At 38.7% G+C, this 18585-nt stretch overlaps 1 pseudogene; it reads right to left on the minus strand.

The window, feature by feature from the left end:
• Positions 1-288: 288 nt before the first annotated feature.
• LOC124108931 (peptidyl-prolyl cis-trans isomerase D-like) overlaps positions 289-18585 on the minus strand; it is a 183954-nt pseudogene continuing 165657 nt past the window's right edge.

The following is an 18585-nucleotide window of genomic DNA, read 5'->3' on the forward strand; positions in this document are numbered from 1 at the left end:
AATGGCAAATTGATTCAATAAATTGTGTACGTCCTTGTCATGAGACATTCTACAAACCAATTATAGTGATGTAAAATAATTGTTTTTCCTCTAACCTGGAAAGATAATCAAATTCTATTAATTTTTTGTATTTTGTAACACCTTTTATTAAGAGAGAAACTATATTGGAATTTCTAAACTGTAAACAATGAAGAACTGAAATGCCAAAGGAATCACATTAATGATCATATACAGACAATAACTCTTACATTGTCCTTTTGCCTCCATACAATAAATGCAGATATTTCAGCAAAATTGAGTCCTTACTAAGCAAACATTTTTGTATATACTGCCTTCTCTTTATCTTTCTCTGCCTTTATCTTCTGTTTGACTTTCAGCAATTCTGCCTGGATGGCTTTATCTTCTGGTGCTATCTCCAGAGCTTTCTTAAGATCAGCTCATGCCTGATTATATTCTTTTAATCCCTGCTGTCCTTGAGCACTGTGATACAGTGCTTTGGTATTTGATGGGCCCATTTTAAGAGCCTCTAAACAACTGTCAATTGCTCCCTGGAAGCAATTTTCACTTTACAAGCACCAATATTCAGTACACAGCTTAAGGTTATAGATTGCAGCCTGGATCTACCTGCTTTCTCAATAACAGCCTTTGAAGTATCCACATATGTTTAAACCTTTGCTAATTTTTTAATGGTCATATCCCAGTGTTGGGATTTGAAAAAAGAAAAGTATATCCAATGTTTTTTAAGTGTTCTATTATTAATAAAATTTTATCTACATCTTTTAAGTCTATATCTGCATTCTTAGGGAAATCTGGATGTCTATTGCCAGAGCCTCTTTTAGGAATATTCCCTAAACTGCGCCCTTTTCAGTTCTCCACATTCTGCAATAACACATAATTCGGAGGGTTTTTCGCCTTTCACTTCTATATTTTCCAGTATCTTTGCCATACCTACTCTTTTAAGTACTTGGCCCAACACCACATTTCACATCCAAATGAGGGGTTAGACCTGCGGTGATAAAGAACTGAGAACCATTTGTATAGCTATCTGTATTTGCCATGTTCAGTAAACCTTCCTGAGCATGCTGATAGTAGAAATTTTTATCTTCAAGTTTTTTACCATAAATACTTTCTCCACCTGTCCCATTCTGATTTGAGAAGTCTCCACTCTGAACCATAAATTCCTTAATAATTCAATGAAAAGGACATACTTTGAAATAGAGAGGTTTCCCAGTGATGGGTCCAATGCCTTTTTCTCCTGTACACAATGCACGAAATTTTTCTGCAGTTTTGGGTACAATATCCACAAACAATTGTAAGACAATTCAACCAACTTGCTCCTCTCTGATGTTCACATGATGGGTTCCTGGGACTGGAAGCCTTTAGCTTGGGGGGATGGGTACAACATCTTGATTGGCAGGCATGTTTAGAAGCAGGACCCACAAACCTGGTGCACCACCTGCAGCTCGAACTTCTCTGGCTATTATTTATGTATTTTTAAAGTTAAAAGTATAAACTAAGATATTTTCAATTTAAAAAAGATGAAAAATAAGGGGGAAATTCCTTAACAGATGCACACAACCAAGGCTTTCTGTGCACTGAAAGAGTGAGGGTGAATTTTTCTTATTACTGTGCTCACTTTTCTACACTTTCATGTATCTAGACTGACTATGTCTTGTTTCAAAATATATCTTTTAAGCTCCCACTCCTTCCCTCCAAGTAAAAACCTTACTCTCGATTGCACACCTGTCTTGATTCCTGATATATAGGGCCCCCCTTTTTAAGGTCATATATCCAGCCAAGGAATAGACCTTAGCAGAACATGTGATTTGCCCGCAGCAGATTATGTTACTGTCTGTGCAACTCAAGGAGGCCCTAAGCAAATTATCGAGACCCTGTTTCAAAATAAAAAGGGCTGGGGATGTAGCGTAGTAGTAAAGCATAGCTGGTTTCAATCCCTGGTACAAAAAAAAAATTGTCAATGGTAAATCAATTGTTTGACTATTACAAATAGCTGCTATTAACATGGATGTACAAATATCTCTTCAAATGTCTCCTTTCAATTTTTTAATATATATGTCCAGAAGTGGATTTGTTAGATCCGATACCATTTTTTACAAAGACTACCTTTTCCCTTGTAAATAATTTTTGTTACCCCTGCTGAAAATAAATTACCACACATACAAATGTTTATTTCTGAGCTTTTTTGTTCTATATTTCAAGGGTCTATCTGTCTATTTTTATGCTAGTAAAACTGATTTGATTACATTAGTTTGTAGTACGTTTTAAAATCATGAAGTATGAGAATCCCAACTTTCTTCTTCTCCAAGATTTTTATTTCTTATCTAGGTCTCTTGAAATTCCATATGAACTTTAGGATGGATTTTCCCCTATATTTAAAAAAAAAAAATCTTAGTGGAATTTATGAAGATTTCTTTAATCTACAGATGGTTTGGGTAGTATTTACATCTAATATTTAATCTACTAATTCAAGAACAGAGAATGCCATTCCACTAATTGAAATCTTCTTTAATTTTTCTAATGATTTTTTTCTAGCTTTGTGCCCTATAATATCTATTACTTGATTTTGCATTTTTCCTTTTAGTGTTTTTGAGGACCTCTTGACAATGACTTATCTTGATCTTATTTGATACATAAAATGCACATTTTTGGAGCTCTTCAATATAGAAGATAAGGAGTAATGTGTTATGGTTGAAACTGGGTAGTTCAGTAGTTTAGAATAATTGGTGATACCATGAATTTAATGGCTCGGCTCAAATTGGTGAAATAATGATTATGTAATGATGGTAGAGTGTGTGTGTGTGTGTGTGTGTGTGTGTGTGAATTCTGAAAAAGCAAACCTCAGAGTCCTTGCCTCTTATCTGTTTTGTCAATGACTATGTTGTTTTTTGTGTGTGAAATGTGATTTACAGATTTGACAGAGTGGTTAGTAGAGCATGAGATGAGATTATCCCATGATAGATAGATAGATATGGAAACATAATTTTTTTAAATTTCCTTAGGCTTACATTTGAGTATAACCTATTTATATATTATCATTCACCTTTACACATTTTTCAGTAATATCCCCTGAGATCCCATATACCCGAATGTTTTTTCTCTGTATTTATTCCCTACAGGGGTCATGAACACAGAAGTGAGCATCCAGTAGCAGCCTTTACAAGGGTTTAGAAACTAAGAGCCAGAACACAATAAGCCATGCATGCGTGAGAATATCCAGTGCCCTATGAGATATCCTAGTGAATACAAAAGGAATGTGTTCTAGTGAAGACAATCTGAATGGAGAGGCTACACTGAAGCCAAGTCAAAATTAAGAGTAAGCAGAAACTACCACTCTCATAGGATCAGTATCTAGCAGCAGTAATCAGTGCTAGTAGGTGTAATCAGAACTGAGAGTAGAAAGGAGGACGCCATTATGAAAAGAACCACTTAAGAGTAAATACAGTCATATAACTCACTTAAAATGGCTCTTAAGAATCTTCTGAATAAAGTTTAACCTTCTGTGGGATCCATCATGATCTGCCCCAACTCTACCTCTGTCTCACAACTCTTATACCCATGCCCATTACCCCAGAGTCCCATGGTCCACCACACTAAACTATGTACAGTTCCTAGCATGGACCGTGCTCTCTCAGTTCTTGGCTATTGGACATGCTGTGTCTATTCTGAAACTCCCACCTCTGCCTTCTTCTAATAGGCAACTCCTATCCAACATTAAGCGTTCAGAACTACACTGGGAATTCCTCCCTTGGGGTCCTTTTATGCTTTATCAGTTTATTTATTTGACACTCCTGCAGTGAACCTAAACTTCCTTAAGGACTGTCTACCATTTTATCCCTAGGCTTAGCCCAGTGCCTGACATATAGTAGGAGCTCAGCACATGTTTGTTAAATGAACTCAGTATTTATTTAATTAAAAGTTAGACCTTCATATTGAACTTAAAAAGAAAATCCCAGGGCTGTGGTTGTGGCTCAGTGGCAGAGTGAGTGCTTGCCCTAGCATGTGTGAGGCACTGGGTTTAATCCTTAGCACCACATATAAATATAAATAAATAAAGTTCTATTGACAGCAACAACAAAAAATATTTTAAAAAGAAAAAGAAAATTTCAATATATGCAGCTTAGAAAATAATGGAAATGTAGTAATGGCAAACTATGAAATGAAGCAGAATTCAGGATGCAATTGTTACATAAGTCAGAGAATAACTTTAACCAAATGATGCAATTCATAAAAAGGCAGTATCTCCACAAGGATTATGGATCCCACTCCATCCAGTCTGAATTGTTTCTCCTCAAGCCCCTCACCTCTCTTGCAACCCTTCCTAATGGGGTTATCATCTCTCCTGGTGGGTTTACCTACAACTCTGGGAGTTCTTTGAAAGGAATAACCATGTCTTTCTACCTTCTTTCCATGTTAAATGAATGAACAAACAAACAAAAGGAAGTCATAAATCTTTTTGCACTAAATAACATGACATCAAACTGTAGAAAGTAAAAACCATTACAAATGAAAGTAGAAATGGCAGTTATGAAATCATGAGCTATTTTAACATACCACTATCAATCTTTGACATATCAAGGCAATAAAAAATAAAGAAGGGCATAGAAGAATTGAACTACATAACAAGGTTACATTAATGTATACTGAACTTTGTAACCCCAGAAATAGAAAACACTTTCATAAGTCAAACGTTTATAAAAATGGATCCTGACTAGGCCACAAAGAAAACAACTTACTGCCCAAAGCACAAATAACACAGAACAAGTTCCTGAAGGAAATACAAAAACAAAAAAAGACAGAAAAAGGAAAAAGAGAGAACTAAGAGAAGTTTCAAAACATTAATTTGTACTTGGAATGTAAATTATGCTTTCTTAAGTGATTTAAAATGCTGTGGCAAAAAAAAAAGACCATTTAAAGTCGAGGAAAATCATCATAAAAGCAATTTGATGGATATAATTAAACTTACATAAATCAAAAACTCAGCAGACAAAATTAAATGGTAAACAACAAACTCTTAAAAATGTTTTCCAGAAACATTCAAATATTAACATCCTCAAAAACAAAGATCTCTCTTAAACCTTTGAGAAAAATACTACTACTACTATTTTAATGGCAAATGATAGTAATATACAGTTCAATAATGATGAAATAAAAGGGGCTAAATAAATATTTAAATAGTTCAGCATGACTAAGAAAGAAGCACAATCTAAAACAAAATATTGTGCTTTAGGTTTATTGTCTTGCTTCTTTGATGCTCTTTTTCAGTGCTAATAAGGTTTCAGTGAAAGACATACTCTAGCAATCTGTTAAGACACTGTTAATTTGCCCAACCATTATGGAAGCAATTTAGAAGCCTTTTACAATGGTTTTACAAAGGTTGACCAGAGGAAATAGCCAGACCAAGGAAACAGTCATAATTTCATCCTCATATTTATGCATAAAATATTATTTTGTAGAATTATTTATAACAGAACTACTTTAATGTCTAACAAGAGGGAAATAGTAAAATATATTGTGTATATCTAATGCAATATTTTGAAGTCATTGAAATCACAACTATAAAGATTTTAATGGCATAAAATTTTTATGATTGTTTCAATCGGGTTGCTATATATTGTCCTTAGGCAATCAAATGTTATTTCCCATTATAATATAGCCCAAAGGTTAGTTCTATGGGTTGACTGCAGTTCTCTAGATTAACAAATATTTGGTGAGGTTTCTGAAATAAATGACAGGTCCAAATGGACTCCCTCATCTGCCTGGCCCTGTGTTCTCCACAGGAGCCTGTCTATAGGGTTACTTAGACATCCTCAGAGAATGGTAATAGGAATCCAAGAAAAAATGCTTCAAGAAGCAAAAGTTCAAGTTACAGATTTCTTGAAGCCTAGCCTCAGAAGTTACAGCATCACTTCTGCTGCTATTTTATTGAGAAGAACAAATCCTATGGGCAGCCTGGTTTAAAGGAATGGGGAAACAGATTGCATCACTCAGTGGGAGGATTGGCAGAGTCTATGACCAATTCAATCCATCACAGCACGAAAAAATTAAGTGAACATCAAAGGAATATATATATATATGTATGTATATTTTACATATGTATATATACGTATCTATATATATAATCATATGCATTTTATATTTTTTATGAATAGAATAAAACATACAGTTATCCCTCAGTATCCATGGGTGGGGGGGGGGGTTGGTTCCAAGAACCCTCCAGATAATAAAATCTGCAGTTGCTCAAATCACTTATAAAATTGCCAAATCCAGGCATGGTGGCGCACACCTATAATCCCAGCTCCCTGGGACGCTGAGGCAGGAGGACCACGAGCTTGAGACCAGCCTCAGCAATTTAGCAAGGCCCTAAGCCACTTAGAAATTCCCTGTCTCAAAACTAAAAAATAAAAAGGATTGGGATATAGGTCAATGATAAAGCACCCCTGGGTTCAGTCCCCAGTACCAAAAGAAAAAAATTTTCTCTCTCTCTCTCTCTCTCTCTCTCACACACACACACACACACATACATAATTGTCAAGATTTTGTATATAACCTATTTAATCCTCTCATATAATTTAAATCATTTCTACATTGCTTATAATACTTAATACAAGGTAAATGCTCTGTAAATAGCTGTTACACTGCACTGTTTGGGACATTAAAAAGACTAGAAGCAAAATGCTAATAAGGATTATCTCTAGGTAGTGGAAGAGGCATGGTTGGCATGTTTATAACTTTCTTCTTTAAAGTTTTCTGGTTTTTTTCAAAGTTATGGGAATGGATCACCTTTAAATTGGAACATGAGTGTTTTATAAGTATTTTATTCCCACATAGAAACACTTAAAGCAATTTCCTACAAAAGGCTACAAAACACTAAAGGAAATTGAATCAGAAGTGGAGGAAGGCAAACATCAAATTGAAAAGCAAAAAGTTGGGTGGGGGATAGCACCAAGTAGCGTGTGTATTATTCTTTTCTTGACTGTACAAACTATTAAGACATTTGAATCATCAAACATTTCATGGCAGATTTATGACAATATTGAACAAATACGTGACTGATTGTCATGTCATTGTAAGAAAGTTACAAAATAAATATGTTTCTGCCTCCAAAAAAAAAAAAAAGGAAACAATGTTCCTCTTTCCACTTTTTAGCCAACATAAACTACATAAGAAGCCTTGAGATCGGAACTAATAAAAATTGAAAACTTTAAGAGTGTGTACTATCACAAAACTTAAAAAATGAAACAGACATGCTAAAAAATATACAATGCTACTTTTATTTCTGCTAGTCTACAATTTTATAAAGTTTAAACAAGAATTTTTTACCAAAAATATAGCGTTTAGTGCTATACCAAATTTTTTTTATAAATCAATATATCATGATTCTGAAGGTAACATCAGATGATAGAGAAACACTAAGAAGAAAAAGTATGCATTTCTCTTATTCAACCCTTCAGATAGAAATTAGTTTCAAGTATTCATATTTAATAGTTTAGCTATCTTCTCAAGGCTTGTCAGAAGAAACCAGTTTTCATCTTTGCATCCTGACTGTCAGAAAGTCTGGAAATATTCTTGGCTTATACCCCAAATCATACATTTGCAAAAAGAATTCTCCCAACAAGGATTTCATGGTCCAGCACAATTTGATAAGGAGAAATAACAGGAAAGCATTAGCCAAAAAAAAAATGTACTGTTTCAGACATGCACCTGTTGAGTTTCAAAATATCACCCCTCCCAATTCAAGGATTTCTGCTGATAGACACATACCCAAAGAAGCCTCTTTTCTCATAGCCTGAGAATTCCCACCCCAGGCACTGAGGGATTCCCACCTCCATTCCACAGGTGAATTCTTACCTGCCTTTCTCAATACACCTACATATGCCGTGGTGATCCCTTCTTGTAACAAAGATAATGATATTTACCATGCAGAAGGATATTTGTGATATAAAATGATTTTGAAATCATGACACATAAACTCTTTCTTTGGGTCATTTTTCATACAAATAAGACCAATTAGGAAAAGGAGGAGGGAAGATGGCGGCGAGGGGAGTGCATTACCCCCGTGTGCTGCTTCACTGTGTGGGAGTATGACAAGTCAGGACGGCTAAAGGATATCTTGTTAGGAATTTCCAGCAATAGTGGGGTGCGCCGGAACCTGGAGGAAGGATTTCCATCGCATGAGGATCGGCTACGGGGACTCAAACGCGAGAGGTTTGTCGCACGGAGGGTAAAACTGCTTATTCAGCAAATCGCCCCGCGGCTAGAGTCTGCAAGGCGCGCTGGGATAGAGACGCAGGGTTACAGCGCTGCAGTTTCTGCCAGACGCGCAAGCACCGCACTCAGGGCTGAATTCTGGGTTCGAGACGGGGAAGGAAGCAGTCCATCTCGGTTCTCCACACCGGTCAGACCACAGAGGAGGCCAGCAGCCACCATGTTGGTAAACTGACGTCACCACACCTGTTTTTGACTGACCGCAGCTCATTCAGCCATAGAACAGGTAATTTCAGGCTGCAATTCGCCTGCGGCTTGCAGACAGATTGCTAGGGTTCAGCGCCTGGGGGCTTCTTAAAATCTGATCTTATCGGAGTGAACACGGAGCGCGGGGCGGCCGAGTCCCGGCTCCCGGAACCGTCCCGGAACCGCCCTGGCTCCGGGCTGCGGAGCCTGCGGAGGCTGCTTCTTGGACCCTGCTAATATCAGAGCAAACACGAAACACCAAGAAGCCGAATTCCAGCTCCCGGAACTGAGCCCGCGGGGACTGCTTCTTGGAGCTTACACTTATAGGAGCTTACACCGAGCACAGAGCGGCCGAGTTCCGGCTCCCGGAACCGTCCCGGAACCGCCCTGGCTCAGGGCTGCGGAGCCCGCGGAGGCTGCTTCTTGGACCCTGCTACTATCAGAGCATACACCAAACACTAAGCGGCCGAATTCCGGCTCCCGGAACTGAGCCCGCGGGGGCTGCTTCTTGGAGCCTACACTTATAGGAGCTTACACCGAGCACGGAGCGGCCGAGTTCCGGCTCCCGGAACTTCCCTGGACCGGGGCTAGGAGCCCGCGGAAACTGTGTCTCGGTCCGGGTCCTGCTGAGGGCAGGTCAGGACTCACCCATTGCTTGGGTTGCCTGGCAAGGGGAACGAAATGCTGCCATTCGCATAGGATACCAACATGGCAGAGATCTGATGTCAGCAGAAAGCGGTGGAGGAGAGATCTTCATCAATACCAGCGGTGACATAAGCAGTTGGTCTCCTGGTAAGGGGGGTGAGGCTCAGTCACCCGAGTCTCCTCAATTTGTCCTCGAGCCAGAGGGAAGGAGCCGGGCCGCCGCCAGCCCCCGGAGCAGGCCCAGCGGCTCGCCAGCGTGGTGACCGCGTGACCCCAATTGGAGAGGGGGCGGAGCGGAGCCGCCACCCACACCCGCCAGGTGGGCAGACCCACGACCCAGTAGTACATGGGCGAGGTAGGAGGGGCAGGGCAGAGCCGCCCTTCGCGCTTGCAAGGTAAACAGACCTGTGACAGCCTGGCGGGTCAGGCCCAGTGGCCTGCCAGTGTGGTACACACGTCACCCCAACTCGAGTAGGGGCAGAGCAGATCCTTATCCCACGCCCGGATCAGGCCCTGCCGGTGTGGTGGTCACGTGACCCCAATTGGAGTGGGGGTGGAGCGGAACCGCCACCCGTGCCCGCAGGGTGAGCAGACCAGTGATCAACCTGCAGATCAGGCCCAGGGGTCCGCAGGCATGGTAGGAGGGGCAGGGCAGATCCGCCGCCCGCGCCTTCAAGGTAGGCAGACCTACAACAGACCAGCGGATCAGGCCCAGGAGCCTGCCGGCGGGGTACAAACACCACCCTAATTGGAGTAGTGACAGAGCAGAGTCGCCTCCCTTGCCAGGAACAGACCCAGCATCCTGCAGGCGGGGTAGTCACGACACCCCAATTGGAGTAGGGGCAAAGCAGAGCCTCCACTCGTGCCCGAAAGGTGGGCAGATCTGCGACCGACCAGCAGGACAGGCCCAGTGGCCTGCTGGTACGACAGACACGTCACCCCAATTGGAGTAGGGGCAGAACAGAGCCGCCACCAGCTCCCAGAACAGGCCCAGTGACCTGCTGGCGTGGTAGCCACGACACCCCAATTGGAATAAGGAGAGAGCAGAGCCGCCGCCCGCACCTGCAGGAAAGATACGCAAGCAGTATGAAAAGACAAGGAAAGAAAGGACCACAAGCAATGCAGGTCAACGCAACTTTAGAAGAGGTAACAGCTGCAGCAGATGGAATGTCAGATAAAGAATTCAGGATATACATGCTTCAGATGATCTGGAGTATCAAGGAAGACATTAAACAGCAAAATCAGACAATGAAAGATCACTTCGACAACGAATTACGCAAACAAATCCAGGAAGCAAAGGATCAACTATACAGGGAGATAGAGGTTATAAAAAACAAGCAATCAGAAATCCTAGAAATGCAGGAAGCAATAAACCAACTTAAAAACTCAATGGAGAATACTACCAACAGAGTAGAACACTTAGAAGATAGAACATCAGACAATGAAGACAAAGTATTTCAACTGGAAAAGAACATAGACAGCTCAGCAAGACTGTTAAGAAACCATGAGCAGAACATCCAAGAAATATGGGATAACATTAAGAGACCAAACTTAAGAGTCATTGGGATACAGGAAGGTACAGAACTCCAAACCAAAGGAATGAGCAGTCTATTCCATGAAATAATACAAGAAAACTTCCCAGACTTGAAGAATGAGACAGAATCCCAAATCCTAGAAGCCTACAGGACGCCGAATGTGCAAAATCATAAGAGATCCACACCTAGACACATTATAATGAAGATGCCCAACATACAGAATAAGGAGAGAATTTTAAAAGCTACAAGAGAAAGGAAGCAGATTACATTTAGGGGCAAGCCAATCAGGATAACAGCTGATCTTTCAACACAGACTCTGAAAGCTAGAAGATCCTGGAATAACATATTTCAAACACTGAAAGATAATGGGTTCCAACCAAGAATTGTGTATCCAGCGAAATTAAGCTTCAGGATGGAGAATGAAATTAAAACCTTCCACGATAAACAAAAGTTTAAAGAATTCGCAGCTAGAAAACCATCTCTTCAAAACATCCTAGCCAAAGTATTACAGGAAGAGGAAATGGAAAATAACAATGAAAACCAACAGTGGGAGGTAGGAAAGTAAAGGGGGGGGGGAAACAATCAAAGAGGAAAACAAACAATGTTTAGTAACAGAAATAAACAAATATGGCTGGAAGAACAACCCATATCTCAATAATAACCCTAAATGTTAATGGCTTAAACTCACCAATTAAGAGACACAGGCTAGTAGAATGGATCACAAAACAAGACCCAACAATATGCTGCCTACAGGAGACGCATTTGATAGGAAAAGACATACATAGGCTGAAGGTGAAAGGTTGGGAAAAATCATATCACTCATATGGACTTCGGAAACAAGCAGGCGTGTCCATACTCATATCAAATAAAATAGATTTCAAGCCAAAGTTAATCAAAAGAGATAAAGAGGGACACTACATACTGCTTAAGGGAACCATACACCAACAAGACATAACAATCATAAATATTTATGCCCCAAACAATGGTGCAGCTATGTTCGTCAAACAAACTCTTCTCAAGTTCAAGAGTCTAATAGACCACCACACCATAATCATGGGAGACTTCAACACACCTCTCTCGCCACTGGACAGATCTTCCAAACAAAAGTTGAATAAGGAAACTATAGAACTCAATAACACTATTAATAACCTAGACCTAATTGACATATATAGAGTATACCACCCAACATCAAGCAGTTACACTTTTTTCTCAGCAGCACATGGATCCTTCTCAAAAATAGATCATATATTATGTCACAGGGCAACTCTTAGACAATATAAAGGAGTAGAGATATTACCATGCATCTTATCTGATCATAATGGAATGAAACTGAAAATCAACGATAAAAGAAGGAAGGAAAAAGCATACATCAATTGGAGAATGAACAATAGGTTACTGAATGATCAATGGGATATAGAAGACATCAAGGAGGAAATTAAAAAATTCTTAGAGATAAATGAAAACACAGACACAACATATCGGAATCTATGGGACACATTGAAAGCAGTTCTAAGAGGAAAATTCATTGCTTGGAGTTCATTCCTTAAAAAAAGAAAAAACCAACAAATAAATGATCTCATACTTCATCTCAAAATCCTTGAAAAAGAAGAGCAAAACAACAGCAAAAGAAGTAGAAGGCAAGAAATAATTAAAATCAGAGCTAAAATTAATGAAATCGAAACAAAAGAAACAATTGAAAAAATTGACAAAACTAAAAGTTGGTTTTTTGAAAAAATAAACAAAATCGACAGACCCTTAGCGATGCTAGCGAAGAGAAGAAGAGAGAGAACTCAAATTACTAGCATACGGGATGAAAAAGGCAATATCACAACAGACACTTCAGAAATACAGAAGATAATCAAAAACTATTTTGAATCCTTATACTCCAATAAATTAGAAGATAGTGAAGGCATAGATAAATTTCTTAAGTCATATGATCTGCCCAGATTGAGTCAGGAGGATATAGAAAACCTAAACAGACCAATATCAATTGAGGAGATAGAAGAAACCATCAAAAGACTACCAACTAAGAAAAGCCCAGGTCCCGATGGGTATACAGCAGAATTTTACAAAACCTTTAAAGAAGAACTAATACCAATACTTTTCAAGCTACTTCAGGAAATAGAAAAGGAGGGAGAACTTCCAAATTCATTCTATGAGGCCAACATCACCCTGATACCTAAACCAGACAAAGACACTTCAAAGAAAGAAAACTACAGACCAATATCTCTAATGAACCTAGATGCAAAAATCCTCAATAAAATTCTGGCGAATCGGATACAAAAACATATAAAAAAAATTGTACACCATGATCAAGTAGGATTCATCCCTGGGATGCAAGGCTGGTTCAATATACGGAAATCAATAAATGTTATTCACCACATCAATAGACTTAAAAATAAGAACCATATGATCATCTCGATAGATGCGGAAAAAGCATTTGACAAAGTACAGCATCCCTTTATGTTCAAAACTCTAGAAAAACTAGGGATAACAGGAACATACCTCAATATTGTAAAAGCAATCTATGCTAAGCCTCAGGCTAGCATTATTCTGAATGGAGAAAAACTGAAGGCATTCCCTCTAAAATCTGGAACAAGACAGGGATGCCCTCTCTCTCCACTTCTCTTCAACATAGTTCTCGAAACACTGGCCAGAGCAATTAGACAGACGAAAGAAATTAAAGGCATAAAAATAGGAAAAGAAGAAATTAAATTATCACTATTTGCAGATGACATGATTCTATATCTAGCAGACCCAAAAGGCTCTACAAAGAAACTATTAGAGCTAATAAATGAATTCAGCAAAGTGGCAGGATTTAAAATCAACACGCATAAATCAAAGGCATTCCTGTATATCAGCGACAAATCCTCTGAAATGGAAATGAGGACAACCACTCCATTCAAAATATCTTCAAAAAAAATAAAATACTTGGGAATCAACCTAACAAAAGAGGTGAAAGACTTATACAATGAAAACTACAGAACCCTAAAGAGAGAAATAGAAGAAGATCTTAGAAGATGGAAAAATATACCCTGTTCATGGATAGGCAGAACTAACATCATCAAAATGGCGATATTACCAAAAGTTCTCTATAGGTTTAATGCAATGCCAATCAAAATCCCAATGGCATTTCTTGTAGAAATAGAGAAAGCAATCATGAAATTCATATGGAAAAATAAAAGACCCAGAATAGCAAAAACAATGCTAAGCAAGAAGTGTGAATCAGGCGGTATAGCGATACCAGACTTCAAACTATACTACAGAGCAATAGTAACAAAAACAGCATGGTACTGGTACCAAAACAGGCGTGTGGACCAATGGTACAGAATAGAGGACACAGAAACCAATCCACAAAACTACAACTATCTTATATTTGATAAAGGGGCTAAAAGCATGCAATGGAGGAAGGATAGCATCTTCAACAAATGGTGCTGGGAAAACTGGAAATCCATATGCAACAAAATGAAACTGAATCCCTTTCTCTCGCCATGCACAAAAGTGAATTCAAAATGGATCAAGGAACTTGATATCAAATCAGAGACGCGCCGTCTGATAGAAGAAAAAGTTGGCTACGATCTACAGTCGGTGGGGTCGGGCTCCAAATTCCTCAATAGGACACCCATAGCACAAAAGTTAATAACTAGAATCAACAAATGGGACTTACTCAAACTAAGAAGTTTTTTCTCAGCAAAAGAAACAATAAGAGAGGTAAATAGGGAGCCTACATCCTGGGAACAAATCTTTACTCCTCACACTTCAGATAGAGCCCTAATATCCAGAGTATACAAAGAACTCAAAAAATTAGACAATAAGAGAACAAACAACCCAATCAACAAATGGGCCAAGGACCTGAACAGACACTTCACAGAGGAGGACATACAGTCAATCAACAAGTACATGAAAAAATGCTCAACATCTCTAGCTGTCAGAGAAATGCAAATCAAAACCACCCTAAGATACCATCTCACTCCAGTAAGATTGGCAGCCATTAGGAAGTCAAACAACAACAAGTGCTGGCGAGGATGTGGGGAAAAGGGTACACTTGTACATTGCTGGTGGGACTGCAGATTGGTGCAGCCAATTTGGAAAGCAGTATGGAGATTTCTTGGAAAGCTGGGAATGGAGCCACCATTTGACCCAGCTATTCCCCTTCTTGGTCTATTCCCTAAAGACCTAAAAAGAGCATGCTACAGGGACACTGCTACATCGATGTTCATAGCAGCACAGTTCACAATAGCAAGACTGTGGAACCAACCTAGATGCCCTTCAATAGACGAATGGATAAAAAAAATGTGGCATTTATACACAATGGAGTATTACTCTGCATTAAAAAATGACAAAATCATAGAATTTACAGGGAAATGGATGGCATTAGAGCAGATTATGCTAAGTGAAGCTAGCCAATCCCTAAAAAACAAATGCCAAATGTCTTCTTTGATATAAGGAAAGTAACTAAGAACAGAGTAGGGACGAAGAACAGGAGAAGAAGATTAACATTTAACAGGGATGAGAGGTGGGAGGGAAAGGGAGAGAGAAGGTAAATTGCACGGTAATGGAAGGAGACCCTCAGGGTTATACAGTGGAGGGGGTAGAGAGAGAGGAGGGGAGGGGAGGGGAGAGGTGGGGAGGGGGGAGGGTGGATGATGGGAAAGGCAGCGGAGCACAACAGACACTAGTATGGCAATTTGTAAATCAATGGATGTGTAACTGATGTGAATCTGCAATCTGTGTATGGGGTGAAGGTGGGAGTTCATAACCCACTAGAATCAAAGTGTGGAATATGATATGTCAAGAAATTTGTAATGTTTTGAACAACCCACAATAAAAAAATTAAAAAAAAAAAAAAAAGACCAATTAGGTAGCAATGGCTCCTTTGGGTCTAAGTAAAGGCATACAATATTCAATACTTTTCTACAAAAATATTTTAGATTCAGTTGTACTGTTTCACAGTCCATTACATATTTCTTTAGACTAAGAAGAATTTCAGCCTCTTTAAGCACTAATGAGACCTCAAGAGATTATTCTAAGATACCTCTAAATCCTCCTCTACTGTGTTATCGCTTGCTTATATACTGTTCTCTTACCTTCATTAAGCTTCAAAGATATTTTTTAATAATTGTTTTCATTGCCCATGAGTTCTGAGTGTATTGGGCTAAAAGATCAAAAAAAAAAGTTTAACTTTGTTTTTGTTGTTTGTTTGACTTAGGGATTTACTTTGGACTTTTGAAATTATTTTAGTTTACATGACCTAATGGTTGTTCTATCTCACTGAAGTTCAAATTTTTATCATCTTATTACATCACTGAAGGAGGAAATTGGTGTGTGTTGGGTGCTATTTTGTTTAATGAAGTGGTTCGATGATACTAAAAAATAGAACTGAAAATTAAAACGTGATGGCTTTTTTTTTCAGTGCTGGTGATCAAACACCCAGGGCCTCAGGCATGTGAGGCAAGTGCTCTACCACAGAGCCACATTGCCAACCTGATGACACTTTTAAATAAATCCATTAATAAATATTCCTCTAAGTTCTCTATGGCACCAGGATGTTCTACCAGGTTCTATTACACATTTCTCATCTGATCCACAGGTCCATATATTCTTGGTTATTAAATAAAGGGGAATTGTGGCCTACTAGAGCAACAAGACAAGGATAAATGGAGAAGCAAAGCTTTGTAATATGATCTGAACTTGGATCTGTTTGAAGATAAGCCAAAGAATCAAACAGAAGCTGCTGGAAGTTTCTCATCATGCTAAGTGTTAGGTCTTTCTCCATCTTTGCTTCCTTTCTCCATCTTTTTTTCTTCTTTGCCCAAAATTATGAATTTACTGAACCAAAAATGTCTACTACTAAGAACACCCCATTCCCAAGTTCAAGGAATAATGTTGCTCCTGTGTTCCACTTGAAGTGGGATGTTACTTAAGTTTTTTAAGAGCTAGAATTTTGTTGTAGGAAAGACTCCATCATTTCCCAGGACTATGGATACTAAAATAAGAACATGTTCAAAATGAGCTCATTTTAGTGTTATAGAAAGCAATAGAAATAAAAGGTAACTACAATTTCCTATAATGATCCTATTGTCTGCTGCACAATTTTTATTATACTGCTTTTCATGGGTTTCCGTTTTTTAAAATACAAATCATCTTATTTTCACAGAAGCCACATTTCCTTATCTTTAGACATCAAAATAAAAAAGTTACATTTGAAAGAATTTCTGCATGTTCCTTAGTGAAATGTAAACTTCTGCTTTTCTATTTGACTAATAATACCATATGTAAAGTACATGAAAATATCTGTCTTACCTTGAAGTGCCAAAGTTTTTACAAGATTAGAAATAGAAATAGGAATTTTAAAAATGTCACTTTGATGATTTCTTCTGTATTCCTATGTAAGCTACACCAAAGCTATACCAAATTTTTAGACAAAATTACTCTACAAAAAGTTATGTATTATCATTACAATCTTTGTAAACAAAGTACCTCTTTCTAGAGGAACTCAGAGTAGTTCATCAACTCTGAGGTTTATCTCACAGCTCTCTTTTGAGATAGGGGCTCTATTTTCACTACAAAGAATTTTATTCCAGTCTGTCCAAAATATACATGTGTATATGTTTATTCCTCTCCATTTCAGTGCTTTCCTATTGACGTGTTCATTTCACTTACTTCCACCATGACTCAAGATGAGAGGTCTTCTCATTATGTATATGTTATGTGTATGCTGAAAGGTTTTACAGTATATATCTTCAAATCAGAATGTCTAGCATTCTGCTATAGAATCTCTATTATAAAAAAAATTCCTAAAATAATTTAGTCCTAAACTAAAGAGTTTAGCAAAGGTTATATAAATCATTGCTGTTTTGGTTTTTGGTTTGCATTTGCTTTTATCAGTTACACTCAAATGTTAGTTCTAGTTCACTTAAAATTCAATGGTTTGACTTAATTGTTTCAGATGGGGCAATAGAAATTATGAATTTTCTGCCCATACATTTATTCCTTGATATTCATAATATTCTATAATGTAAACCCATTTTAATATCAAGTAACTTAACTTAAGACAGTGATTCAATCCTTTGTTAAACAGGGATTATTATATCACTATAAGTGAGAAAAATCAAAGTTCGGAAAAGATTAAGTACTACCAAAGTCACATTTCCTACACCTGCAATTACTCAGTGCCTAATAAATAATAAGTAGTGTGTTTTTTTTTTAAAGCATGAAATGCAAGAAGTAAAATACACATTCTCAAGATGGTAGAACAGAGAACTCCTCACTAATTTGCTCCTCCCTGGGGGGAAACAAAGCAACAGGTGTGCAACTGCTCATGCAGGTGAGGGGCTATGAGTGTGCACTGGAAATCAACAGCACATAACATGAAATTTGATGGATTCCAGAGAATACAAAAACGAAAAGAGTGGATACTCTAGCTTCAGACCCCTGGCACCTGGATTGGGGAAGAGGATTCTCTCCTCCAAAAGGGTAAAGGTGAGAGAGAGTAACAGTGTGGTGCACAAGGCTGCACCTTGGAGACAGAGAGCTTAAATACATAGGTGACTCTAGATAACAGGTGAGCTTCAGGGAAGAGATTCACTGCTTCTCTCAAAAGACCTCATGATGCTATAGCTAGGAGCCAGTGTGAGAAGGGTCTTATGGTTAGGGTTTAAATTGCTCTGGGCATCAGAAAACTCAGCATAATCACACCCCAGGGTCCTCAAGGACACCTTCTGCACTGACTTGACAGGCAGCAGCTACACAAGACAGCTGGGACTCAAGGGAGCATCTCCAACACAAGCCCTCTAAGAGGTACGTGTGCTGCCAGGTACACAGGCTGCAACAGGGAAGTGAGTAGAATGGACGGTGATTCAGAGACCCTTCCATCTGGGCCAAGAAGTGACCAGTCTTCTATTGTTCTCCATGGAGGCCAGGTCTAAGGGCC

The sequence above is a fragment of the Marmota monax genome, unplaced genomic scaffold, assembly GCF_021218885.2.
Source record: "Marmota monax isolate L192 unplaced genomic scaffold, Marmota_monax_Labrador192_F-V1.1 WCK01_AAM20220418_F8-fsc00103, whole genome shotgun sequence".
In the NCBI taxonomy this organism is placed as follows: Eukaryota; Metazoa; Chordata; class Mammalia; order Rodentia; family Sciuridae; genus Marmota; species Marmota monax.